At 36.7% G+C, this 16,613-nt stretch overlaps 1 protein-coding gene across 1 annotated transcript in view; it reads left to right on the forward strand.

Annotated features, from left to right (window-relative positions):
- The window catches only part of GPM6A (glycoprotein M6A), a 117,252-nt gene that overhangs the window by 14,627 nt on the left and 86,012 nt on the right, over positions 1-16,613 (forward strand). The window lies entirely within an intron of this gene.

Consider the following 16,613-nt stretch of genomic DNA (forward strand, 5'->3'; position numbering starts at 1 on the left):
GTTACTAGAAGTCTGAAAGTACCACTACTCAGGAGCTGCTGGTCTGTAATCATTCCTTTAACATCCTGACAAGTCAGTAGACTTCAATGTTGTTACAGAATGTGGTTATTTTATTTCTAAAGGAATGATTTTACTAGGATTTTCATAGTCCTTCAGGGACAATGAATTACACAATGGACCAGATGTAACAAGCAATATAAGAGTATCAGTCATTAAACTAAATTACTGCAGTCATACTTACTGTCCTTAATATGTAGTGTTTTTATTCCATAGCAACCTCAGTGTGATAAACTGTATAAATGAAAAGCTTCCCCACAGAAATGTGATTAGGAGTAATTTGACCAGCGTAGTACTGGGTAATAGCACTGCAGAATTTTTCCAGGTAGGCAGGAACATAAATTCTGTAAGAAATCAAGCTGCTAAGTACTAAAATATGGAATAATTGCATGAAATAAATGCAATGAAACAAATTTGCTCTTTGTGAGTGGGAACACATGGTAGAAACTTCCACAACAATTTGTTCACTATTGTCAGAATATGAAAAAACTTCCAATGTCTTTCCTTTTAATCATGTTATGAAAAAAGAGGGCAATTATTTGCATTTTCTTTATGCAATTGCTTTGACTGGTTTTATTCTTTGCCCATTATGACTCATTTTATGAAATTGTTTGTTTTTCCTTTGTTAAGAAGTATTAAGGAAACACTATCCTCTTTTCTAAGTGTCTTTATGGTTGGTGGGATAGAACAGGAGTTGCTCTGTCAGTGTCACAGTGTTTATTTTAATCTCTGAATTAATTTTTTGGTTGCTAGGCAATTCTGCTTCATAGTTTTAATGGAAATGACTCATTCATGCTGCTCTTATTGCAGAATATACAATCGTTTGCTTTAAAACTGAAACTAGGTTTCTCTATGACATAATGCTTGACAAATATTTATGTCGGTGTACAATTTTATGCCTATGGCTAAGAAAGTACCCATATTTTTCTTATTCAGTCCTATGTTTCTTGTACATTCCAACAAAGCTATTGTAAATCTGAGGTACTCAAGGTAGAATTGGGCTTTTATGTGTACGTAGGGGTTAAATATCTGCTCTAATGTCTGATGTTTTTTCTGATGTTTTAGAAATTTTTTAAAGGCAGCTTATCAAGCTGTTTATCAAATATGTATGGGGAGCTGTTATCAGTTAAGTCTTTACATCCTCAATGGCAATGTTGTAATAAGTGCTACATATCTCAGTTACGCAGTTTCCATCTGTATTCAGCAGGTCTTCCTAATTAGCAGTGCAGAGAATTTAAAAAATAAGTATGAATATTCAAAGTAGTAATAAACATAACTCTTAACGGTCTGTAGTTCTGGAGTGGTTTTTCATACTGGAAAAATATAACAACTTGGCACGGTTTCTTTGAATTTGAAAATATTATTTATTCTCTTTCTATTCTTATTTAAGGACAAAAATAAAAGAAAAAGAACTTTAAATGAAACGGCATCAGTTCCTCAGTGTCAGGGTGGTGCAGAGGCAAAGCCCTTGTTTATTTTGTTGCTCTCAGCTGTGCTTTCATTTCTTCTGAGCTATCAGCTACTGAAATAGTGCCTTTTGGCTCATTATTTCCTTTCCATTCTTGTATTTCCATATTGGTGAACTACACAGCTTGAAAATGAATGAAATCCACCCTGTTTCTCTGCAGAAGGAGAAAGCATCCTGTGGGCCAGAATACCAGTGACATACCCTAGTAGGCTCTCTGCTCCTGACATTGGTTCAAGGTTTATCAGCTCAGTTTTACCCCAGAGCATCATTCTGTGTGCTTAATTGCTCTTTATTTTCCTTCTCCCTCGTCTATAGTAAACTTCTCTTCCTGATGGGTCCACCTTTTTCATAGTTGGTGCACTGAGGACCACAGCAGATTTAGTTTATCTGAATAATTTGTTGCAATTAGAAAGCTAAATGATGAGTCTAATTTTGTCCAATTCAAAGACATAATATGTTATCAAGACAGAGAAGATTTGGAATGCTGTATATTTTAATGATTTTGGATTAAGTTTACAATCTTTGTACCATCTATTAATACAGCTAAGCTCTGGCAAAGTTTTCCAGTTGCTGTCTTACAACTTTAATTACAGCTGATGTTGGTGTTAGGTAAGCAACAATACTGTGATACTTCAGAGGTTTCTATTTAGATATGAGAGAAAACAAACTTCAAAAATCATACAATTATAGGGATTTTCAAGAAAATATAAAAAAGATATGGAAAAAAAAGAAGAAAAGTAAGCATTCGGCTGTATTCCTGAGAGAACAATGTGCTTTTATTTAGTTGTTTGTTATATATGAGGTAATAAGGTGGGTAGATAGCAAGAATATTTGCAACTGTAACTGTAATGTGTAATGAAAGTAAGCAGTTGGATCATTAGTGTCCAATATACACCTGGGAGACCTTCTCACTTCTTGTAAATGGGAGCTGGAATAAGCAGCCAAAATTCATGTAATTATATTCATTTTAGTGAGCTCTCCCAGCTCATCTTAGTCTGTTTTACCAGTTAAAGAAAGCAGTACAGTTTTTAGTTTGTAAAACTGGGTCATGAAACTCATGAAACAGAAGCATAAAAATGTTCATTTGAGTGAAGCAAACCTGTGGGAGATATGGAATAATTTTATTAATGAACATACACCATTCTCTGACTTCATGAGGCAGTCCACTTGCCTGGATAAACTGATGATTGTAAATGCAACTGCTTTACTGTAACAAATTTACCAAATATCAAGAATTGCCTTTCAACGAATAAAACCAACAAATCAAAGATCCCATCAAACACCTTCCCAAGTAGTTCCAGAAACGAGAATCTTCAGTAGGTACAAATGTTGGATCTTTGTCTAATATATGAATTTTGTGTAAGAGTACACAGATAAAAAAAGAAAATGTGTTATAGCAATAATTTACATCATGCTTGGTAATTCTAAAGAATGAAATTATTATGAAATAATGAAGGTATCAAAAGTTGTATTATTGGATTAAAAAGAAAGCTTTTCTTTTAAACAGTAATTTATAAGATACTGGCTTAAAAATAATGTTTTGTGAAAATTGTTTGGATATCATTTAAGATTCTGGACTGAGATACCAAAGATCTGAAATTGATTATCTGTATCCTTTACTCACTGTGTCTTTATTTCCCATCTGTGAAAAACCATACAGGACATGCATAAGCTTTCATGTCTTCCACCCATGTTTATTGCTTTAGTAAATTTCTAGTCTTTACATTTCTCCAGTGGAAATCTCATCATAATTGAGGCCTCTAGATACTAAAGAAAGAGGAAGTACGCAAGGGAATACTTACTGGTTTGGGAATAAGTGGATAAATAAAAAAATGAATTGCAGCCAATAAGTGGTTTTTGCTATTAAAGATGGAATACAAGGTGAAGTATCTTGTCTGTCCCATTTTAGTTTCTAACCAAATATTTTATTTAAATGAGCAAAACTAAAGGAGTTGCAATCATTATGCATATGGCATATGTGTTGTTAAAATGAAAAGTGACAGACCTTTGATTTTTAGCAGTGACATAATCTAAGGCGGAATGCTGTGATATACATATGGTGGATGTCTGTGCAGTATGCCAAAGGAAGGAACAGTTCAGAGAGTTGTTAAATTCAGCCCCTTCAAAAGAACTGGATTTCTTAGTAATAATAGAACTGTGACATGCAAAGTTCAGGACAGATATGATTCTACTAGGGATCACTTGTCTCTTTTTACTCATCTTACAGAAGTAATACATAACAGTGACAAATTGGCCTGCGTTTGCTTGCTTGTTTGTTTAAAAAAAAAAAAAAAAGGCATTTTCTTCAGATGATTGGACATTTTATTTTGGGAAGGTGACTGTAATGGAATGATGAAAAAATTTGTTCTGTCTTTGGTAGCAGAAAACATGGACGTTCTACTAACAGCACATGATGGAATGGAACCCAGATACAAAGAAAATTTAAAACTGAGGAATAGAATAAGGTTAGAAAACCTAACTCTTAATAGAAATATACTCATAATACTGTTTCTTAGATGCATCTGCCTTGCTTGAATACTTTTGGTGCACTGCCCACTCAAAAAGAGGCTCTCAGTGTCTCCCCCAGTGGTGCATGGGATGTGGTCACATCATGTCACACTGTACCCAGCCTCTACTCAGAACTGTAAGGACCACTGCAAACTAATTTGTCTTAGTGGAAAGAGTATACTGTGGTGAGTTCTGCACACACAGGTAGATTTATTTCCGCTACTTAAGCTATCTTGTTTGAATGTTGTTTATAGATCTTTCTTTCACACTCTTTACTAACAAGATGTATGCTTAGATTAATTGTTGAAATAGGCAGCCTTCTGAATACCCCTCATTTCGTTGCAAATTTGAAGTCCTCTAAAATAGCAGCTCCTGAAATGATGTGATAGGAACAAAATCTCAGTAGCTGAATTACAAAAGCAAATTTCTGGTCTTCATGAATTCAGTGAAAAAGTTTTTCTTCAAATCACATATATAATGTGTTCTATCAGTAGGATATGGGTTATGTGAAGGCTCAGACAGTGCTGGTGAGGCTTTCAGCATGCATATGCCCTATCCTCATATTCCTTTGCATGCTTCCAAATAACTTGAAATGCTGAGATGACTTTCAGGAATGACGTGTTATTCATCAACCAGTTATATTACATATGTTGCATTCAACATTCAAAAAGGAATATTTTACTGGTATTCGGGGGGACTTTTTTTCTTTATTGAGACTGTTTTCCTGTAAAACAAGTTTTAGCTCTGCAAAGTCAGCAATCTTTTAAAAAACTCTCAAAACAATACAATTTATGGCCATATATTTAACATCATAAGAAGATAGAGACAATGTAAAAAATTCTTTAAAGCAGCCAAAGGAGTTTTCATACCCACAGATTACAATGGCTTTTTAATGTCAGTATTCTGAAATGTTGTACAACTGAGTACTTGATTCTGCCAGGAATGGGGTGAGTGTGTGTGAAGGGTGTGGGAAAAGAAGTGAAATCATGTATTTGAAATTATTTCGACTTTTTCAAGCAAGTAGTTCTCAAAAGAAAGCTTTGAATTAATTTTGTACAAATTTGATACAAGCCTGGGGAATTGCATTTATTAATTTAAAAAATAAACTAATGAAAAGTTTATTCTTTTCAAAATTCTATCTGATCTCGTAACATTTTCTTGGGAAGGTTTGTCCTGGGTTTATTTATTTATTTTTTAATGCATAAGTGTAGTGCTTTCTTTATATTTTGACATGCATAGAAAACTGTTTGGCCATGATAGATATATTTCTGGAAGTGGCAGTGTATAATACACAGATTGGTTTAGTCATGAAGAATGCTTTTCTGAGTCTTGAGTAGAGGCAGGTGAAGTAGTAGTAAAAGGTACTTAGAAGATGAATGTAACGTGAGCTTGCACTCTTGGGGTACTGCATATGTCAGGTTGCACTAGCTGTGCAATAGCTATTGTACTTTCTGAATATAACTATTGTAATTGCCATGAAAGCAGTGTGTATACCATTTCACAGAACAGATTTCTACGTACTGTGGAAAAACTGAGTCCTATAAATGATGAAGAATAGAGCTTCAAGAAAATAATTTGAGGAAAAAATGCATTTTGTAGAATATCTGCCTTTGCTGTGGAGTAAGTATTCAGCTATAGCATCTCGGAGTCATGATATAAACCAGACCAATAAGGCTTCCTGTGCTAGCAGCATGGGTAGAGCACAGTTGTATGTTGGTATTCCTTGCCAAGTAAAATTAGGAGAGAAGAAAATGGAAAGTGATTGCAGCTTTCTCATGCTTCACTGTTCAGCAAAGCCAAGTAGATCTGGGGGTGAACTAGTCTGGAAGAAATAAATGATTACCATTATTCATTACCACTGGAGAACAAAAGAACAACAGAAGAGTGAAGAGGATTTTAATCATGAGGGAATTTAGAGCAGCTATGCAGTATAGAGGGTGGCTGCTGCCTGGAAATGTATATCAAGTCTGCTCACATTTTCAAAATTTCTGAGGACTGAGTAACAGGGATTAAATGAAAATATCAGTCTTAATGTCAGAAATGAATGAAACATTGAAAATGTGAAGTGGATGTATTCTATATCTTCAGGAACCAAAAAACAAGTGAAAGAATGGAAAAACCTTTAACACCACCTTGCTTTCTTCCCAGCCCCCCAATCCCTCCCCAAAAAAAAAACCCACCCCAACAATCAAAGACCCCAAACTATTCTAAGAGGTGTATGGGCCTGATTTTCCTGTTTTATGGTTCATAGCAATTAATGTAATCTTATAGGATTAATTATTTTGCCATAGCAGGCTTGTGACTCCACTGCAGCTGCTGCTTGCGTGAGAGCTGTCCTTTAGCTGTTCCTTTCACATGAATCCTATATTTTCTGGCTCCTAGAGCAGGTAATAACTGGGCTGCTCAGAATATGTAGTTGGAAGCTTTGTGTCTAGAGGTGATGTAAAATGCAGTGGGTTGGTAGAGGCAAAGTGTATAATGTTAGGTCATTATATCCGCTCAGTGAAGACCTGCATTTGCAGCAGCTGGATAGCGAGGTACGTCTGATGTGTCAGAGACTGTCAGGACTGTATGGATTTACATGGAGTGGGAGGGTGAATAGCTGTTGGAATTCCCAGTGGCTGGCAAATGAGGTAACTAGGTGGATTGGGAGGGTTTAGTGTAGAAAAGGAGTTGTTAAGACCGGATGGTCTCCATCTTAGCAGGGATGTGGTATGGTATCTACATGATACTTCTGCTATTTGCTATCAAAGCAAGAGGCTGAGAAAAGAAAAAAGAGAAGCACGTTTCAGCTAGAAGGTGTTTCTGTAACAGTCATGCTGAATCTGTGCAAAGCTGTTGGGGGTGGCCTTGGCACTGAGACTATAGCCAGAGTGGAAGCCTTGAGCACTTCAGCATTTCCCCCGGGCAACAACAGAAGAGAGACAGAAAATGCTGTGTCTGCTTCTAGGAGAAAAGTTCCCATGAACTCTTAGCCCTCTATCACTAGCTACCTGACAGTGCTGTGTAGGGTGGTTACATTAACTTTTTAAAAACATTGCCTTGCTTTGAGCAGTAACTTAAGTATAGTCCAGTGCTAAAGCTGTCCTTTGGTGATACTTGCCAAAAGCTGAGTGCAGCATGTGCAATCAATCATAAAATGTTCCTTTTTTTGCACTACAGTGAATTCTTTCATTTTTACTGCCCTCAGTCTTTGGCTTTGGGAAAGGCAGCACAGTGCTAGGAAGCATTTGTACTGTTGAAAGTATTTTGCCACTATTTCTCATGGAAATAACAGGCACTGGACTGGGATCTGCTGGGAGTTTTCCTGGAAACTAGGAAGAGAGTTCAGGCTTGTGTAGGGGAGGCAAGGGATACCTAACTGCCTAACAGTGAAAGCATACAGTAAAGGCTGATTTTTCCCTTTCAGATGTAGTTTGAGAAGTGGAGAGAAAGCTGAAGTAGTGCTTTTTTTCCCTTCTAAAGTGCTCCTGTGGACATAGATGATAAATTAGATTTGGAAAACTTCCATGGAGACAAAAATTATGAAATCATTATCTCCCGCTGATTTGTATTTAAGGATGTGTTGAAAATCATAGAATCACAGAAAGGTTTGGGCTGGAAGGGACCTTAAAGATCATCTAATTCTGGTCCCCCTCCCATGGGCAGAGACACCCTCCACTAGAACAGGTTGTTCAAGGCCCCATCCACCCTGGCAATGAACACTTCCAGGGACGGGTCATTCACATTTTCTCTAGGCAACCTGTTCCAATGTTTCACCATTCTTAGTAAAGAATTTCTTCCTAATGTCTAACCTAAATCTGCGCTGTTTCAGCTTAAAGCCATTTTCCCCCTTGTCCTGTCCTTGCATGCCCTTGTAAAAAGTCCCTCTCCTGCTTTCCTGTAGTCCCCGTTTAGGTACTGGAAGGTTGCATCTTGTAGTTACTGGCAGATACAAAGCAGATGATTCTGGGGAGGAAAAACTGGAAGCTTTTTGTGTCCTGCAGTCGAGGACAGCAGACAGAGCTGTGCAAATTCTTAGAGAATTGCCAAAAATTTGAAATTATGGTAAGGATTTGGTAAACCAGCAGATACTCCCTCTTCACCAGAGCACCATAGGCTTTGCACATGACACAGTGAGTACAGGAAAATTGTTCTGATATCCTGTTTTGCAGAGGTGCAGGAGAAGCTGTCCTGTGCTCCGGCATGGACTGAACCCCTGACAGCATTTGTTTCACAGACACAACAAATCTCTGCAGAATGTGTGTGTGTGTGTGTGTGTGTGTGTGTGTGTGTGTGTGTGTGTGCCACAGATTTGCTGGACCAAATCTGAGGGAATTTTGGGAAATGTTTCAAGTAACACATCTCTGACACTACACACATCTCGTTGCCATTTTCAAGTCCCTCCTGTGAAGCCTAAGACATCCTAACATGGTTCAAAGAAAAGCTTGCTAGGTTTCCCAATCCTGAAGGCAAATAAATATATCTTACTTTGACTTCACTCTTTGCAATAGTGGGAGATTTTTTGGCTGTAACTTTAAAGATTATAGCCTAGAGGGAAATCATGCATAGCCAATTTCATGCTTAATAATTGATTAAAAAAAAAACCAGAAAATAAACCCAGTGTTTTATGTTGGATAATATCGACATAATGACGGAAACCCCTACATCTGAAGGAAGTTGATTGTAAGGAAGAGGGGAAAAAAGTGGAAACAGCAAATTGGCACAGGTGTATAACTGTATTACTGGTGTTTAGTATTTGTGAAGAATAAGTGATTATGGCTTTGATAAAAAGTGTATTATGTGAAGTATTAATAATGTATATAGTTTTTTAATATTCTGATATTTTTAATGGCAAATATAAAGATGAATTTGCTGTGTGGGAAACACAGCAAGAGAATAAGTAAAGCTAATCCTCCTGGAAGATAGAAAGGAGAGCTCCTATGTTACTTCTGTGTGGCATAGTAGCACAGTGGCCTAGGGAGCACTTAAAAAATATGACAGATTTAGGATTTAATTTTTTGGGAAAAAAAAAAGCTAGAAGTGCCCATAGGAAGGACTGAGGGCTCATTAGCATGGATATAAAGAATGTGCATGGGAAAGGGCTGCATGTCATTCACCACCTCTGTAAGCTATCTGAACTATTAGACGATACTGCAGAGATATTATCTATAATCTAGAATTGACATTTTTACCACTTACTGATGCTGAATTTCCTACATTAATGTTGTCCTCTTTATGTTTGAGTGGTATCCATGATCTCAGGCAAGCATAAGGAACATTTTCATTTCCCCTCACACCACTTCCCATATTTAAAAAAAAAAAAAAAATTATGTTATATGTACACTATGGGTGTCTGCAGGCCATGTCAGGTTGGAAAACATCAGTTTCAAGCTGTGAAGTGATACCCACTCTTAGATGTTAATCAGAAAGGTATTTTTGATGGGGGTTAGGAAGTGGAGAAGCAGTCCCAGGATTTTCATAATATCAGCTAGCTGCAGTATGGATTCTTATAGCCCAGCAACTAATAAGCATATGGAAAATATTAGGAGTAAACAGATAAATAAACCGTCCATGGTTTAAAAAATAGCCTGTTCTACAGATACTGCAGAAGGCTGCATCTATTTTTTGCTCTCTGCATGGCTCCTCAGATAATGCCATTTGGTAACTGGTGACACATGCCTTTAAAAAAAATTGTTGACTTTCATTTAAAGTGACAGGGTAATATTGCTAAGAAACTACAGGATGTACATTAAATATATATTTTTGCATTTGGCAATATGCCATAATATATATTTAGTTCTCTTGATAGTTGCTACTCTCTTCCAGCAAATTATTTATATTGGAATAACCTATTTGCAGAGAATAGAAGGGGGAGAATCTTTTTGAGCATGGCTGTGATACTATGTGAAGTGGCAGAACAGCATGGGAAACCTGTAATTAACCTGCATATAGCTCATTTAAAAATACAAATCCATGATCTAACTATCTTTCAGAAATGACTATGGGGTTGTTTTTTTTTTTTATTATTGTTATTTTCTCCTATGGCATCCACATGTACAAATACATTTTAAATTACTTTTTTCATAGCTTGGAACATATTTAGGTTTTAATTCTGACCAGTTCTTGTCAAGGATGGAATATATGAAAGATATTTAATTTCCATTGCTCTTACGGCAGTATTGGCATAGGTTTGTGAACATAGTTAAAAAAACAAATACACAAATAATGAATGCAGATTATTATGGTAGAAACGTCTCCTTTAAAGCAACAAATACATTGGAGGATTAAAACATATCACAGCTAACTCTGTCTATGGTGTTCTGGCCTTTCAAACTGACTAAGATTTTGTTCCAGACATCTTTGTAGTTCAGTCTCTGGGATTTAATCTCTCTAATGTGTTATACTTGCTATTGTCCCAGTGAATTTGTTGACAGACAGTAATTGGGTCACTGCATTGAGATGCCCGATGTAAGCTCTGAGTTCTCTCTGCTCGTTGGCAAGGCAACCACAGTGGTCCAGGAAACACGCGCAGAGTAGGCTCTCGGCCTGCCTCTCAAAAGGTGTCACTGGAGGGCAGGGAAGAAAAACCTCTTGGATGCTGGAACCGGCAGCGAATTCTTCCAAATTTTTTTAATGTGTGCATTGTCTTTCCTTGGTGGGAACATGGGGATAGAAATTCAGACTTATGAATAAAATGAAGATGTGTGCAGAAAATGAACCTATAGATTATGGCTTTGTTCTTAAGTCTTTGGATATTATTTTAGTGTGCAGGGCTTGAATACATTATACATCAGTCTGATCTAGTTGTTCTAATGTATGACAGATGAAAGATAAATATTTCATAACTTCTTTAGATCTTGCTCTGTTTTTTCTTTCCCCCCAACTCCCTATAGAGAAGTATCTGATATAGATATATACAACACTGATGAAGTGCTGTATTCCATGAATCTACAAACGTAATTCCACACGTGCTGGAATTCTTATTATGGAGCTAGTTGACACTCTTCACTGACAGTTTTTTTGGTGGGGTTTTTTGGGGGGAGGGCATATTTGGGAGGGGCACAAAAAAGGAGATAAAATCCATAGAGACTCAGTTTCACTGTTCATTGTGTTTTCTTTTTTTGTTCTGTTTCCTTGGGCTGTTTGAAAGAAGCAGTTTGGAGATAGTTTTATCTAGAAGCATACCAATCTAAAAAGCCTTTACAAATTCTTCTGCTTTTTGTTCAGTCTGATCTAGATTGTGACAAATCACATGATGGCATAAGAAAATGCATACAAACTCTTGTGCAAGCACTGATTTTTTCATTTCCAGGGGTGTCATTCTCATAGACATTGTTTTCCATATATGATATCACCTCCTCATTGGCTTAAAAATATTTTCAAACCTAGAGTTTGTAAGTGATGAGAAAATAAGAAACTGAAAATAAATTAGTCTAATAGTTTATTTTTTTTCTCTGTGTGTGGATGAAGGTGTTAGCATAGGATACTATTCTGTACTAGAGTATGGTAATAGTAATTAGTGCAAGTAATAATATAACAGTAGCACTATTAGTAATATCACAGTAATAGGTAGTAGTTATAGTAGGATATAGTAACGTGAAAGTATGTTCTCAAGAAGGCATGATGTAGATGTGTCTCCTGTAAGTATTTTGAAAATTTTGCTTGCTTCAATATATGCAGATGTTATAATAGTATTTGAAAGTGAAGCAGAAGTGAATCATACAGCTGGGATTAAAGTCTCTTCTTCAGTGGCATATTCTTGATATTCTTACAGACAGCAGTTAAAACTCCAGTTAAGTAAAAACCAGCTTGATTTACAGTCCCCACAAAATGGATTCTACATGTCTGTATAATTAATAACAATTAAACTTAAAAGCAAGAGGAACTACGCGATTTTTTACTCAAGTGAAATAAACTTGGATTTTGTGCCTACACAAAAATTTCAAACAAGGAGAGAGAAAATCCGTTGTGTCTTATTGAAAAGGAATTCTGCTCTGTCCAATCAAGATATTTGAAAGTGTGGGGGAAAAAGTTATGTGAAATTAGTTGAAGGCTTCAGACATACAGTTGGTAAAATAGATTCCATTCTTTTAAAGTACAGAATTTTCATTATTGTCAGAATCTCTCGAAGCAATATTATTCTTATCTAAATAAGTAGAGATTTAAGGGAAATGCTGCGTACTGCAGATACTTATGGAGAGATAAGTTAGGAAACTTCATTTGCAAGTAAAGGAGATGGGAGTTAGCAGAGTTCTTAATGGTTGTTTTAGTATGTTTTTCAAATGGCCAGAATTTTCCAAACTTCCAAAAAGGTAAAATAAACTGCTAGCACTTTCTATTTACTTGCTTTAGTTCAATAGTTATTAGCATTTATATTGTTACTAGAAGTTAAATATTTTGGTTTAGACAGAAAAACCTGGAGTAGAAAGAACTGCCATTTTATCTTGATCTTTACCATAGGTTACTTTAAACTGGACACCCAACATTCAAAAGACATCCATGCATAGGGGAAACTTGAATTTGAACATCCACAAGTTCATAGTAAAATAATCCATTGGTAAAACCCTCTCTTTTTTTTGTAAAATAAAAGCACTCTACAGAGTTGAGGGTCATACTGTGTTCTGCAGCTGAAAAATGTATTCAGGTAGGAATTCCCACCATTATTTTCTCAAGGCAGCTGCCATGGAGCTGGTTACAGTAGCAGCAGCCAGCTCTGTTTTACCATCCATGCTAATCTACTGTAGGGCGCCAGATTTCCTTGCATCTTTCACATAGGTCTCAGTTATTAAAAAAATCAAACAAACTAGGAATGCCAGTATCTTAGTGTTGGACACCTGCACCTCATACAGCATGTAACTCTTGTCGCCTTCACAACTTCTATGCTTCCCATCCTCATCAGCTGATCAACAGCAATTGCTTCTGCTAAAGGATAAACTCACACTGGGTGGTAAACACTTCACACTTTGTTTTGGGCCTGCAGATGTTTCAAATGTAGCACAAAAATACAGTTGGAAATGGCTAGACATACTGCTGTTCAGTTTGACTTACATAGCCCTGTGATTCTAACTCTTTTGTCCTTGTGGCTAAGGGCTCAGTGCTCCTTTTATGGAAATTAATGATAAAACTTCACAGATTTCACTGCTGTATAGTCAGTTCTTAAATTTTCTGATTCTGAAGTGCTTTAAATTTCTTCAGGTCCAGGAATAAATACATCATATTTCATTGGAACATGTTAAAGGATGTGAGTGACAAAGCTATAGAAAAACCAGGAACAGTAAATAAAATCTTCTACAACTTCAGCCATTTGCAGGAGTGACTAGAGGCTGTGTTTAAGGAGTTTATTTTCAAGTGGATGCACAAGACAATGGAGGACATATGGCACAGTCTTAAATCTCTCAGCTTCCGTTGCTTTTATTTCCTGTTTGTAGCACTTTAATTTTCACTCTGTGATGCACATTTTCTAAAATGAACTTTTGATTGTCAGAAGAATTGGGAATTCAATTTTATTCAGCTACTTTTTTTCCTTTAGATAGTATATTTGGAGATAGCTAGTACCTGTAGAAAGCATATCTTAAATACTTACTGAATATCTGTTTTAACAGATGGACTGCAGTGAGCATACATGAACCTGGTGCCAACTCACAGTCAGCAAAGTGTGTCACAGCTAAGGATATCCTTAAGAGGTTAAAGAAAAATAACTTTCTCCAACATCAAAAATGCCAAGGTCACCAAAGCCAAATAAGCCTAAAAATCCCACCACTTTCATTTTTTACAAGTAATTAATTGCATAATGAAATAAAATTTTATAGGGTTGTGTTTTTTCCAGAAAGAGCAGAAATGTGTTTTCACACTGAAGTGAATTAAATATTTTACCAAAAAGTGAAGAAGACTGGTGCACCTTTTTCTTGGTCTGCTTGTCATGTTTTTGAATAGCCTACTAGATGTGAAAGGTAAACCAGAGATATTTAAAATACTGCAGAGATGTGGGGAAGATCTTTCTTTTGCCTGAGATGTGGCAAGGCTAGACTTCCTACAGAGTCTTTTCCAATTATGTTTCTTTGGTGGTTTTGAAAGTGCCAGATATAACTTCCGCTGCATTCTTGGGGAAATAGCGCATAGCCTAATATATTGAAGCATCACAGAGGCCATTTACATTTTTCTGTATTTTAAGATCTTGCAGAGTTAATGGAATGCCACTAAAGCATCTCTCTCCACATTTCTTATTTGCATAGTCAGGAGTGCTATTGTAATGCAACCCGTGGTTGTCTTTTATTTGAGTTTTGTTATGTGTACTGGGAAAGAATAAAAGCCGCAGCTGAAAAATATGAAGGGAATGGGAGGAAAAGCAGTTTTTCTTATTGTGATATCCTTCTGCAGTAGAAATGTTGGCACCTGACCATAATTTTGTTAGAGTTTGTTACATTTACTCTTTGTCAGCATGTATGGAACTTTAAATCACAGATATGTTAGCTGTGCATTTTGATGTTTCTGCCACAAGATAGTCAACAATCCCTCAGGGTTTTACATCAAGTGTTACATCATGAACTTCCAAAGAAGCTTATTTTAAAGCATATCTGTGTTTTAAAATAAAGAAAAGCTAGCTCTACTTCTTAGAAAAGCAAGTGTGGGAATAAAAGCTATGTAATACCAACAAGATCTAAAAGAATCTCATCATACTGTTTGGTTCTGTAGTTTTCTTCCTACCCTCCCCCAAAGATGTCTAGGTGCTTATCCCCACAGAGCAGCTTTGGGTCTAAACTGGTAGGAGGGGTTCCTGAAGTCCATGGGAGTAGTTCCATGTGGGCTGTGATGGGCTGTAGCACTGTATTTTCAGGTTACCAGCCTGAATCCCTTGCAGCTGTCCATATGAAAGGGGTGGAAGATTTATGACCCATCCAAAAGGGAATTAGAGGTTAGGTATGCACATTTTAATCTGATCCTCACAAACCTCGTAAGGTTATGCCTAATCCTGGTGGCTTCTAAAATGTGTACGTACCATAATATGTGAGTTATAGTAGAGGCATCCTGGAAGTGGAGCTGCCAATAACTGGCTTACTGACATTCACATCTTTGTGCAGTTCAAATACGTGCAGAGTGTTGCCTCGCCTGTGTTCACTTGCAGGTTTCATCTTGTCAAGTGTGATCTAAAAATACATCAGAGATGGAGAGTGCTAAGTTAATTGTTACAGAACATGCTTGGGATTGATTCCTTCCTCACGTTTCATGTGTCCCTGAGTATATTCTGACAACCAAGCTCGAGGTCAGGTTGAAATGGAGGTCATTCCCTCTCTGCTGCAACTGTTGGATTTTACTGAAAATATTTATGTATTCAGTAGAATATAGAGAGGAAGAAAGGGGAAAAAAACGGGAACAGTAAAGAGAGCATGATGACGAAGCCTAGTGTTTGCATGCATATTTTAAATAAGCCGTTACTAACTAAATTATTGAAATGAGAATTCAAAAGTTTACTTATTGTGCTCAGCTATCCCAATTTCATTTCTGACACATGTAGTTATTGTCCTTGTCCTGGGTAGGGAAACTATGCATCTTACAAAGCTGCAATACCAGTGTGATACCAAGGTTGTAGGAACAGCAACTAGTATGTATCAGAAGAAATGTGTCCTGATTATTGGCTGTTTTTGCAAATGGAATATAATAAATGCAAAGCCCTCTAAAATTACAGCTAATACTTTGATGCCCAGCTTCTGTGGTTGTTGGTCCTTTAAAATCTTCAGAGTGTTTTAATTTAGCCCACACACTTTTTTTTCAGTCTTTTCTATGCCATTATTATACATCGGACGTTGAATTCTGAATCTCAACGGGTATATTTTTCAGATATTGTTAAAGCACAGTTATTATTGTAAGTGAAATATGAAGATAAAGTACATAGCTGACACTTTCATATGCAAATATTAGGCAGTTTTAACGGTCATTACTGTCCTTTTCAGCCAATGCCAATATCATTTGCTGAATTCAGTGGAAATTCAGAACTCATGTAACTCTGTGAAAATAGTTTTAAATGCATCAGTAGTATGTAAAAAGAGTTTTTTCTGGTGTATCTTAAGGTGTATATGCAGTAATTGCATGATGTGGTTAATGACTCTTTGCTCTCTCATGATGGCTAGGGAAGCCTTCAGTGCTCTCAGTCAGTGAATGCAGTCATCTGAGACTCCTGCACATGGTTTTCTAGGCATCCCTTCTACTTGCACAGTTACATTCTGCCATAGTTTTAAATGTGAAAAATAAGGTAATCAGTCTAGGCAAGTAAGACTTGAAAAATCTCTCAGCCTTGTTTTTGTTTAGCAATTTGCATATACTGAGGAAGAATATATGTATCTGAGCCTTGAGGTGCTAGCAAGCTGTCTAACCAGACACAGAGCTGTATGTCAGACTGTAGCAGCCTTGGCTGTTCCACGCTATGGTGTGCATAGCTGGTCATCTGTTTCCTAAGACAGGTGGTAGTCCTCTGTGTAGCAGGAGTATCAAGCGTTATGATCACAGAAGAAGATGCATGTATGTCCTACAAATCAGTCAGAGGAAATAATCTGATGATGAAAGCAAAGAATGCACACATGCTGGATGTGAGGCAGAAGAGATT

The sequence above is a fragment of the Neopsephotus bourkii genome, unplaced genomic scaffold (genome assembly GCF_033783945.1).
Source record: "Neopsephotus bourkii isolate Nb327-2 ecotype Australia unplaced genomic scaffold, CSIRO-AGI_Nbou_v1 NB_168, whole genome shotgun sequence".
Lineage (NCBI taxonomy): Eukaryota > Metazoa > Chordata > Aves > Psittaciformes > Psittacidae > Neopsephotus > Neopsephotus bourkii.